This window comes from Mixophyes fleayi, chromosome 4 (genome assembly GCF_038048845.1).
Source record: "Mixophyes fleayi isolate aMixFle1 chromosome 4, aMixFle1.hap1, whole genome shotgun sequence".
NCBI classification, from domain to species: domain Eukaryota; kingdom Metazoa; phylum Chordata; class Amphibia; order Anura; family Limnodynastidae; genus Mixophyes; species Mixophyes fleayi.
The window spans coordinates 139,604,692-139,616,855 of record NC_134405.1 but is presented as its reverse complement, the minus strand read 5'-3'; positions in this window follow the sequence as shown (position 1 = coordinate 139,616,855).

Genomic DNA, 12,164 nt, shown 5'->3' with positions numbered 1-12,164 from the left:
TATATATATATATATATGTGTGTGAGGAGGGGCACGAGGAGATGAATGTAAAGCAGAGTATACATGGGGCACACAGAACTTGATCCCACGATGATATCCACAATACAACAATAACTGACAAGCGCTGCTTGAAGTATACAAAGTCACAATAGCTATCCAGGCAATAGGAAACAAAGTCAATGGTAACAATAGCTTCAGTGGATAGGAGGCTCCGGAGAAGAACACAACTCAGTCCAGATGGATATGCAATACAAAAGCAAAGTCAATGGAAAGTATGCATACCGCGGTTCAGGAGAGCAGGCTGTCAGAGAGACGTGCAGGGATACCTGAATGGCTGAAGGCCGGCAGGAGGTGAGACCACTGGAGGGAGGAAGCGGTAATCAGGTTGGTGCAGCGCACGGCAGGTAATCCAGAATCAACGAAGCAATACTCAGGAAGCAGTAGTAAGTGAAACTGGAAACATGATGAACATGGGAGAGTTGAGGCTGTCTGGTATCCAGTAGTAGTGGTGGAGGCAGCGGAGAGCTGACACGATAAACACTGAAGAGTTGAGACGATCTGGAACTCTGTAGTAGTAACGGAGGCAGCGGAGAGCAGACACGCTGAATACAGGAGAGTTGAGACGAACTGGAGTCCGGTAGTAGTAGCAGATAGGAATCAGCTGAGTGCAGGCACAATGAACACAGGAGAGTAGAAACGAACTGGAGTCCGGTAGTAGTAGCAGATAGGAATCAGCTGAGTGCAGGCACGATGAACACATGAGAGTTGAAGTGGTCTGGAAACCACAATAGCAGTAAACAGGAATCAGCAGGAGCTGAATACACAAGGAAACACAGGAACACCTTCAGAGGCTCATGGGGAATGAGACTCCAAGATCAGGCAACCAGGTAATGATCACAGGTGGTTTAAATAGGGAGGGTTGCCTGATCATCCAATCAATTAAAAGCAACAGGTACTGAAGGTTTGATAAGGGCTGCACATGCGCAGACCCTCAGGATGGCGGACGGCCACGGTTCCTGAACACACGGGAAATGGCACTCACAGTCCGGTGAGTGACAGAGCTCTTGGCCATCAAGTTGGCTCTCTCCGAATGGAGACATCTACTAGAAGAGGCACGATTTCCAATCACCATATATACCGATCACAAGAATTTACTATACTTACGTACTGCCCGTTGTCTAAACCCTCGACAAGCAAGGTGGTCCTTATTCTTCTCACGTTTTGATTTTAACATCACCTTTTACTCTGGATCCAAGAACATGAAGGCGGACGCCTTATATCGCTCTTTTGATCCAGCGGATATGGAACCTTTGGAGGACAATAAATTCATTGTAGACCCCTGTCGAGTTTTGGCAACTACACACCTTAACAAGGGTTGCCCTCCGGGCAAAACATTCATCTTGCCACGTCTACGTACTCAACTCCTCGGCTAGGCTCATCGCTCTCTCTTTGCTGGGCACGCCGGCATCCGTAAAACCTGGGACTTGTTGTCCTGAAGTTACTGGTGGCCTTCTTTACTGGAAGATGTGAAGAGATTTGTTTCTGCTTGTTCCAAATGTGCTCAACACAAGCCCTATAGGAAAAGACCTTATGGATGTTTGCTCCCATTACCCATTCCGGAATACCCGTGGTCACAGATCTCGATGGACTTTATCACAGACCTTCCACCTTCCAAATCCTGTACTGTGGTGCTAGTGGTCACGGATCGCTTCTCTAAAACAGACCACTTTATTGCTCTTAAAGGTCTTCCATCTTCCTCCTCCTTAGCCGATATTTTTATTAAAGAAATATTTCACCTCCATGGCTGTCCTCAACATATTATTTCCGATCATATCAAAATTTTGGAGGTCCTTCTGCAGTAAGTCCGGAATGAAGCTTGATTTTTTCTCCGCATATCATCCCCAGTCCAATGGGTCTACGGAGAGAACCAACCAAGAATTAGAAACATTCTTAAGAATATTTATCTCAAGTAATCAAGATAACTGGGTGGATCTTCTCCCTTGGGTCGAGTTCGCCCATAACAATCATTTTCATGAGGCCATCTCTAACTCCCCCTTTTTTGTTCTTTATGGCTGCCATCCTAGACTACCCACCTTCTCTCAAATTACACCTTCCGATGTTCCGGCAGTGGACTCATTGTTTCGTAACTTCTCTTCTATTTGGGAACAAACCAAGAGGAATTTAAAGAGTGCAACCATTCGTTCCAAGAAATCTTATGATAAGAGGTGGAGTAAGCCCAAGCTTTTCTATCGGTGACAGGGTATGGCTATCCACTCAAAACATTCGTTTAAAGGTTTCCAGTAAGACATTTGCTCCCAAGTTCATTGGCCCGTTTGCGATTTCTGAGGTCATCAATCCGGTAGCTTTCAGATTGAGTCTGCCTCCTTCCCTATGCATTCCAAATGTCTTTCATGTCTCCTTGTTAAAACCAATGGTAACCAACAAATTCTCCTCTCCATCAAGAGTTCCTCCTCCTATTGTGGACCAGGATCAAGTGGAATATGAGATTAAGACTATTCTGGATTCTCGCAAAGTTCAAGGTTCCATACAGTTCTTGGTGGATTGGAAGGGTTATGGCCCTGAGGATTAGTGCTAAACTCTCCCTAACCCCTTCATTGTTTCAGTAAGATGGTCTCCATAGCTTTTCACATGCTGTCTGTTCTAAGCAGTCTGTTCTCCTTTGTAGTATTTGCTACACTTTAGATGTTTAATATTATTAACTTTATATAGTGCTAATATATTATGCAGCACTTTACAGAGAATGTTTAATTTACATTATCCTTCTGTCACCAATATCTACTTTCCATTTGAATTCATCAAACTTTGGAACTGCTGGGATTCTGCATGAGGGCTTGTTTGCAGATATGTTAGGGAATGGGAAGAGTTTTCCATTTCTATGTTATATGTTAGGAAGTGGAGAGGTAATACATTACTACAGAGCTGCAATAGTATGTGTGTCAAATAATCAGTTGTGAAAGATATCTTTGTTACATTCTGGCATTGCTAGCTATCAAAACATATCTCATTAATGTCACAGCGACTAAGTTCACTGTGTTACAACAATACCTACTGCTTCTCTGCTTCACTCCTTCCTTCCTCCATCAGACCTTGCCCCCCTCACAATACACGAAGCACCTCACCTGTATCTGGCCCTAGATACTCTCCCAGATAGCAACCTATCACAAAACTTTGCTGAACGTCTGACAATTTTTCATTCTCTCATTAAATTACACATAAACAACTCAGCCTTCACCCCTCCCCCATAACACACAGACCTAATTACTGCAAAATAAATGGAAATAAAAATACTAACATTTTACTTTGTCAAGAACTATTGCTCATGTACTAAAAAGAATAGTGTTCATTACCATGGGCTGCTATTACATAGATTGTGTTCATACCAAAGTATGTTGCAAATCAGATTGTAATGTAAAAACCCGAACACACAGCAGAAATGTATGAAGAATGGTTAGTCAGGGTCAGGGCCGCCATCAGACATCATGGGGCCCAGTACAAATGAAGCAGGCAGGCAGGCCCCCCCCCCCCCCCCGATGACCCCCTCATCGATGAACCAGGGCCGTATTTCCAACTGGGCACGATGGGCAGGTGCCCAGGGGAAAAGGGGGCCCAAGGCAATGAAAAAAATAATCCTGTAGATAAAAAACAAAAACAAACAAAAAACCCCATGGTCATGATCCGGCTCCCTCTCTGGTCCCCTCTTCCATGAAGGGGATCGGACTTAGGCAATTGAAAGGCAAGTCAAGGGGGGCCCATATATAATATATATATATATATATATATATATATATAAATAAATCATCACACACATACATACCTACCGAGATGTTGCAGCTGAAGGGAGGATCACATGATCGCAGGGACGGAGCAATGATTCCCCTGCCCCTGCGATCACATTCTGCATTCTTCCTTACCAGGGGGCCCGCTGTCCTCCAGTCCCGACGTCTCCGCTGCTGTCTTCAGCCTGGCTGTCACCATGACAACCAGGCTGAAGACAACATCGGAGACGTTGGGACTGAAGGACAGGTCAGGGTAGCAGAATCCCTTTCTCTGTCAAAGTCTGGATAAAAAGCAATGAAACTGACAGTTTCAGATTGTAATTAAATTTGGTATAATAAATGCTGCGATGGGTGTAAAGAAAATCCCCAAATCTAAGGCCAACATGTGCAGACTGGAAAAATGTGTGCTGGGAGCAGGTAAGGGACAGCAACTCGGAGAACGGGTGCTGGGAGGGAAAGAGACAGCAGACTGGGAGCAACACTGAACTCACAAGAAGAACCCTCAGTCACCCAGACAGACAGAGAAGAGAAGGCACAGCCCATAAGGCTGCTGCTGATCTCCACGGGAGTAGCATGTGATGGGCTCCTCCACATACTCCTTTCACCCCTTAGCAGAGTCTCGTGGGAGTTATTTCCCCGACTCCCCGGCAGCCCAGTCTGAGCCTGCTTTGGTGTTTAAACTGGTTTACAGAAGTAAAAATGAAGATAACAGGTACCTTACGTTGCATTGTTTCAACCAGGGCCATCTTTTCCATTGGGCACGATGGGCAGCTGCCCGGGGGCCCACCGGGCAAGGGGGCCCCATAGGCACGGCTCTTAATGAGAATAAATAATCCTGCAAAAGAAAAAACCTGAAAAAAAAACCTACAAGGGTCACTGAGCAAGTACATCTATCTATCTCTATACATCTATATATCTAGGGGCCCCGGTGCCCTGCTTTGCCCGGGGGCCCATAATGTTGTTAAGATGGCCCTGGTTTCAACCTATTTAAAAAGGCTACATATACTTCTAATAAGAAGGGGTTGAGAATTGTTTCAGAATGGATGTGTAAATTATTTTCTGAAATGCAAAAGCTGCAAAAGTTTGTGCCAGCTGTAGAAAACAACTTTGGACACTTTCTTTTTTTTTTTTTTTTAACTCAAAAGCTTTTTATTGAATTTTTTTTAGAAGAGCATATTACAAACATAGCAGTGATTGCAGAGTACAAACAGCAGATCAATTATATTGAACAATCCACACTGCTTAGATAAACAATCAAACAAGTAAATGAAAATGAGAAAAAAATATTGGTACAAACAAAAAACACATCTTATGACCCCGTGTACATAAGCCGAAGATGGCAAAGAGAACACACAAGAAAAACAGACGGATAGAGGGAGGGAGGGAGGGAACAAGCCAAAACAAGAGACTATCCGGTTATAGAAAGTGTACCTGTGGGTCTAGCCCAAGTTCCCAGCTTAACTCAAAAACCGTTCCACAGTACTCAAGGATCGGAGATTGAACTATGATCCATAAAGTACTCATACCATATAAACCACTTAACAAGCGGGGAGGAAGCCCCTGTAAACTGATTAAAACCTATGGTTTCCATTTTGTAGCCATGTTGGATTTTGTTAATAATTTTAGGGAGTGCTGGAATTGGAGGCAATTTCCAGTTCTGGGCTATTGCAGCTCTTGCTGCAAGAATATGTCCAGTGACATAATGATTATGCCGCTGGAGATGTTTAGGATACAGATGAAGTAAAGCCATATCTGGGGAAGGAGAGATATTATTTTTGGAGACCTGAGAAATTAAATAAAAGAATTCGGTCCACAATAGCTGAAGTTTCGAGCAAGACCAAAAGCTGTGCATAAGCGTACCAATTTCACCACAATTCCTGCAACAATATTTAGATTCTGATGGCCAGATTTTATGCAGCTGATCTGGAGTAAGATATAACCTGTAAACAATTTTAGTCAACATTTCTGAATGTTTAATACACTTTGACATCTTATATATGTTTAGGAAGACTCCCCCATACCTCTACTGAAATAGTGATATTTAGGTCAGATTCCCAGACAGCTTGAATCGGTAAAACACGATTGTCAATAGGAGTGAATAGTGTCCAGTACCATAGGGAAATACCACCTGCATGGGATGTGGGGGAGAGAAACACCTTGATACCAGGGGGAAAGGGCCCCATCACCCCCAAATGCGAGGGGCGTGTTTGTAACCAGTGCCTTACTTGAAGATATTTGTAAAAAACGAGGACAGGGATATCATACTTAGCTTGTAATTGAGAGAAGGGGGAAGAGACCCTCCCTCCAGGAGGTCCTGCACAGGTCTAGCTCCTTGCCTGTGCCAAGAGTCAAGACGGAGGTCTGGTATTAGTTGCGACAGTTCTATAGTAGAGATGCTAGAGGAAGGGAGCTGGTAATCTGGGAAAAGGGACATCATCTTATCCCAGGTGGTGAGAGACTCTCTTATGCTCCTTAATGTGGGGACTGGATTAGGTCTACTAGGTTTGTCCAGCCAAACTTGGGACACTTTCAAAAGAGCAATAGGGTCTTTGTTCAGTTCCTCAAAATAATGTATCAGCTCCCACTTGCTGACATCAGATGGTATGTAAATGCTGTCTATGACAAGAAATGGTGGCTTGCATTTTTTCTGGAGAAAGATAAAAACATTGATGAAATGAAAGTGACATTTCTCCATCCAGCTGTTAGGCTGGCTGGTCTCGTAATAAACTTACAGAACAAGTGGTAGAGGTCATCGACTATAGCAGCCACCTTTCCCGTAGAGCTTGATGTGCTCACAGGTACTCGGATGCCCCCAGGTCTTAACTCTATAGTAGTGTAAGTTTATTAGCAAGGCCGGAGGAGGGAATGCAGATGAAAATGGGTGGTCAGACATAAGCCGAGGTCAGGGGTCCGAAGCAAACAGTTGTCAGAAACAGGCCAATGGGTCAGGGCTGGCAGTAAGCAGGGGTATCCAAATAACAAGCAGAGGTCAGGGCAAACAGAGTTCAAGCAGGTGCAAAACAAAGTCAAAGTCAAAAGAGGTAATCAATCAGGAGTCAGCAACTCAGTGCGCAGCAGGTCAGCTATCTAGAGAGAAAACGCTATAATCGGCAGGGAGGCTAAGCCCTCCCTGCATTAAACACTAAATGCAGCTAATCAGGGACAGGGCGTAGGGTCACATGACTAGCCCCCAAAGCACTGTTTAATTAACCTATTAAAGCTAATTAGACCGCAGGCTATATCAATTGATGCGCACATGCCCCGCTGATCTGTATTGCCGGCACGCAGCGATCAGCATCTAGCCATTGCGCTAGCAACAGTCGGGCTGGAAGCTACATCCCGGTCGTCAAGGAGACCCAATGAGACAACTTAATGACAGGCTTGCCCCCTTTGTGCAGAGGAAGAAGCTGATCATGGAACCTATGGAGAACTTTAAACATAAGATTTGGCAGGAAGTGCAGTAAATGTAACAAAGAGAATATGGGAGAACTGAAAATGTATCAGAGCAGAGTAAATACAACAAGACATTTCCTGTAGTCCTAGAACATAGAAATGTGTTCTCGTTGCAGTTATCAATCCCATCATGATTCTATGGGACTGTACATGTAGCCTCATTTCAGTTGCTGTGCTAATAAGTATGAGAACATTTAAAGTAGGCCTATCCATGGGCCCACTGGCTGCTGTGTGACTACCGATTGCAGAACAGTCTGCCAGCCAACATCTGGAGAACCTCAGGTTGTCGTCTCCTGAAATAAAGTTATGCATATCAAAAAGAATAGCATCACAAGAACAAATATTATGTAAGTGTAGCTAATGTAATCATATGTTCTAGATATGTCTAGTGTTATTTAATTAATATTATTTATTATATTTATTTACAGTTTGTCTTAAATTATTACCCTTTAATATGAGTGACAGCTACCACATGGCTTATTTTTTGTGAAACATGGAAACATTTTCCATAGATTATAAAAGAACAGTGCCCCAGTCGCCAGATTAGCTGGAATAAATGGCAGAAGTCTGTCTTAGCTTTACCAAGGAATATACATTGAACAAAGTTCCCTCAACACATAAAAAACGATGAATTTTCATTGACCTTCCATCTTGTTCCTCCCACTAATTTTAAGTCATTGTTTTAGATATGGCCGCAGGGAATGCAGAGGGTCCAAGTACCTCCCATCGGGAAGGGAGAAAGGATCCCAAAGTCACCGTGAATCGTGTGAAGCCACCCTCTATGGCCATTAGAGGTGCAACTTGCTTTTAGCTTTATTGCACCCAATAAAACTACACTTCTTTAAGTTTCATGTATCTCTATAATTTACACCTCACATATATTAGATTGTTGCTATTATCAATAAGAATATTTCTTTTTAATAAAGTAATGCATTGCTTTAGGTACAAAATAAAAGGTCTCACTAACGCTACACAATTTACATACATGTTCTATGTGTTAAACATAACATTGTATCTATTTGTCACATGTTAAAGCAGTGGCGCGGATGTTAGGATGCGGCAGCAGGCCCCCTTGAAGGCAGCATGTTTGCCTCCACTCCCAAGATGTCAGGACCTCACGGCTGCCAACATTTGCTTCAGTCCCAGCCCCCCAGGTGCTCAACTCCCGGACAAGGTGGAGGGGCTCCCTGCAGAATCGCTGACAACGTAATTAATAATGTCACAACGCAGTCAGTAAAGAGGAGCTGAAAAAAGACTGCAAGAATAAACAGAGGAAAGTAAGCTACTGCAAGTGTTAGATAGGACAAAGGAAAATGTTGAGAAGAGAAAAATTTAAAAATGGGGTGTGGGGCGAGAGAAGGAAGGAGGGGGGGTCCTGTCTGTTACGTTTGCTCTCAGTAGAGCTGGAACCCCACCAAAATGCTATTCGAGGGCAGGGAGTGTGGACGCATAAATGATTAAAAAAAAATAAGTATTTGAAAAAGCAAAGGTTATCTTTATTCTTACAAATTAACAGCTTGACAGCTGCTGACCATTTTAACATCCTATGAATAGATGCCCTATTGTGGGGTATAACATACTAAAAAAAAATTAACAGAATACAGAAAACCATTTGACCATACAGATTTTATACATCAACATTGTTTTATCAAACATATATTTGCACCATAATTTATTCCATTACATTCCCCTCTTTGTGAAAACTATTCACACACTATAACCTTTAACTAAAAAAACATATAAACTACAAAAAAAATATAATAAGAGATATTATTATTTTTTATAAAACTAACTATCAAAGAGAAATGTTTATTTAAGTTGTTGTACAAATATTCTATTCTCCTTGACATTCTTCAATGCAATAGAGACATTCCTTTGTGAATCCGAGACTACAATTATTTGTAAAGCATTTGTCCCAACCTTCCTAATATTCTTGGAACACATTTTAAAAGATGATAAATTAATGCACATATTAAAAAAATAATAGCATATTTTCCCAATGTCCAAAATAGTCCTTTCCACTAACCTCATATTCCTGTGAATATACCTGTAAATCAAGTAGAAGGAATCCACTATTGAATTATCTCACCAGTTATCTTCTGTATCAATGTTATTATGGCTTATTCTGAATTCATTTTTTTTTTTTTTTTTTTTGAAATATGTAACATATTTATCTATTTCTTCTTCTTGGTTTGTCGTATTATTCAAAATGTACATACACATCATAAACCGTTTCTAAAGTGACAATATCCACTACTTTGTGCAGTTAAATAATCTAATATTAATCTATGTTGGATTAATTTAGTTTTATACGCTTGAAACTTTTTGGAAACATATCTAAAAGGTGTCATCATAAATTTCTGTAATGTTATCCAACAAATCAGCTAATTATTCAATTCCTTTAATATTATTTAAATATCCCACATGTTCATGAGTGAAAACATTTTCAAAACCTACCCTTACTTTGACTGAATGTTCTGTTTTAAAAAGATGTTTATATTTAGTACTTACAATTTTTACAGACCTTCTCGTTCTGTGTTTTAAGTCCTGAGCGACCATGTCAACCAGATCTTGATGTTCCATTATAATTGTGCTAGGAATTAATTCTCCAATATAACATATACCTTCAGAATTTGGAGGTAGCCATTTATATGCTCGCCTTCCACATATGAAATACAAATTTTCAGGAAGTGTATATGGTATATCAGATATTAAACTATGAGCTGCCTCATAGCCCAATTCACAAGTGGTCCGATTAACAGAATGTATCGTCCACCTAATTATATTCCCACTCAATGTTATAATAATCAATTTTTCAATTATTGTTAAAGAATTAAACTGTACAACCCTCAAACGTTCCTTTATTGTTCCTAAATATATTTTCGATACTTTATAATTCACTCCTTTCTGTTGAACCGTAGGTGTTATAACATGTTATAATAAAACTACATTTTCATGTATCACATTATAATACTCTATCAATTTTATATGTGGTGGCATTGTAGTACTATACTCTTCTTTCGTTTTATTACCACATTTCTTTTCACCTAATTTTACTTTCATTTATAGGAAATGGTATAAGACCAACATTATAATGTCTATGAGGTACTTATATATAAACCCAACACTCACTAGTATTAAGATTTTTCCTATTAACTAATGAAATACATTTATTGGATGTCGATCACTAAAAAAATTTGGATCATCTAAGCACCACTGTACGCATAGTTTTTCCATATGATGCTCACAATATTTACAAATACATGCTTGTGTTGAAGATAAATCTCCACAATGGTTCTGTGATGCATCTCGTTTAACTCTCCTTTCCAAAACCGTTACATTATTGTTCTCTTGTCCATTTACATGGCTGTAAACATACAGATCAAGAAAAAATACCAATTGCAAACATGATTAATGTTAAACAAATAGCAATGTCCATAATTTCAAATTTGGCTGTGGACCAATTAACTCTGAATACCAGCTTCTTTCCGTTTCTTGTCTTTTCCTCTTCACAAGATTTTCATCCCCTGACTTCGTCAAGTGGAGAGCATCTTGCCTTTGTAAGGGCTGAGACATTATTATGGTCTCAGAAATATCCCTTACTTGTAGAATAAAGGTGACAATTATGTTCTCACTTGTTCAGGATCGACTGCTTTCTTTCAATGGGAAGCGTGTATCCAAGTGCTTTTCTCTTTGACCTTTATCGCTGTTGGCGTCGTCAATAGCACAAGATATGGACCTCCCCACCGATCAGTCAATGATCCGGATCTTAAGAAACTTCTTATCATCACCCAATTTCTCGAATTCAAATTATGACAGGCTCCGTCAATCGAAATCGGTTGTGTGCCTTTCACAGCAGCTTGAATCTGTCTCAACTGTTTAGTAAACGATAGAATGTAGTTAAGTCACATCATTAACTTGGCTTTGACTGGTATTGCAATTCAGAGTTAATTAGGAATTTTTCCAAACAGAATCTCATACGGTGATAAATTGAGAGGACCTCGAGGGGTTAATCTGATAGCATGTAAAGCTATTGACAATGCGTCAGGCCATAGCATTCTCGTTTCCTTGAATACTTTATACAGTTTATTTTTAATAATTCCATTGTATCTTTCAACTTTCCCACTACTTTGTGGATGGTACGGTGCATGAAGCTGTTTTATAACTAACAATTCACACATTTGCTTAAAAACAGATCCAATAAAATGATGACCTCGATCAGAAGAAAGTACCTGTGGTATGCCATATCTACATATAAATTCTTATACATTTTTTTTTTTATTTTTTTTAGCTGTAACATTAGCGGTGGCTTTTGCAACTGCATAACCTTCAACCCAACCAGAAAATTGATCAACACATATTCTAACATCCTACACTTAGGAAGTTGGATAAAATCAATTTGAATTATTTGAAATGGGCCGTCAGTTGGTGGCAGGTGATTAGGTATGGTTTTTACTGCCTTCCCTGCATTATTCTGTAGGTAGATAATACATCAAGCACAGTACCTGGCAGCTATGGCTGAAAATCCAGGTGCACACCAATACATATGGACTATATTCTTCATAGCAGTCTTACCTGCATGGGTAAATCCATAACTCATTTGTGCCAATGCTGGTAAGAGTGCTCTGAGGCTTACCTCCCTTTCCACGCCACAGTCCATCTTTACCAATTTGACATTCTGCCATTTCCCATCGGGCCTTTTCCTGTGAAACACAACGTTTTTGTATCTGAATTAGTTCAGTTTGATCAGGTATTACAACATTTAGAATTTCAGTATTTTCAACAATCTGCGCAATGTCTCTCTCTGCTGCTCTCTTAGCAGTTAATACCGTTTTCATACTGCCCCCCGGGTTTTTCAAGCCGGGTTTTTGCCGGGGCTCGGAGCGTCCCAGCTCAGAAACACCATTCATACTG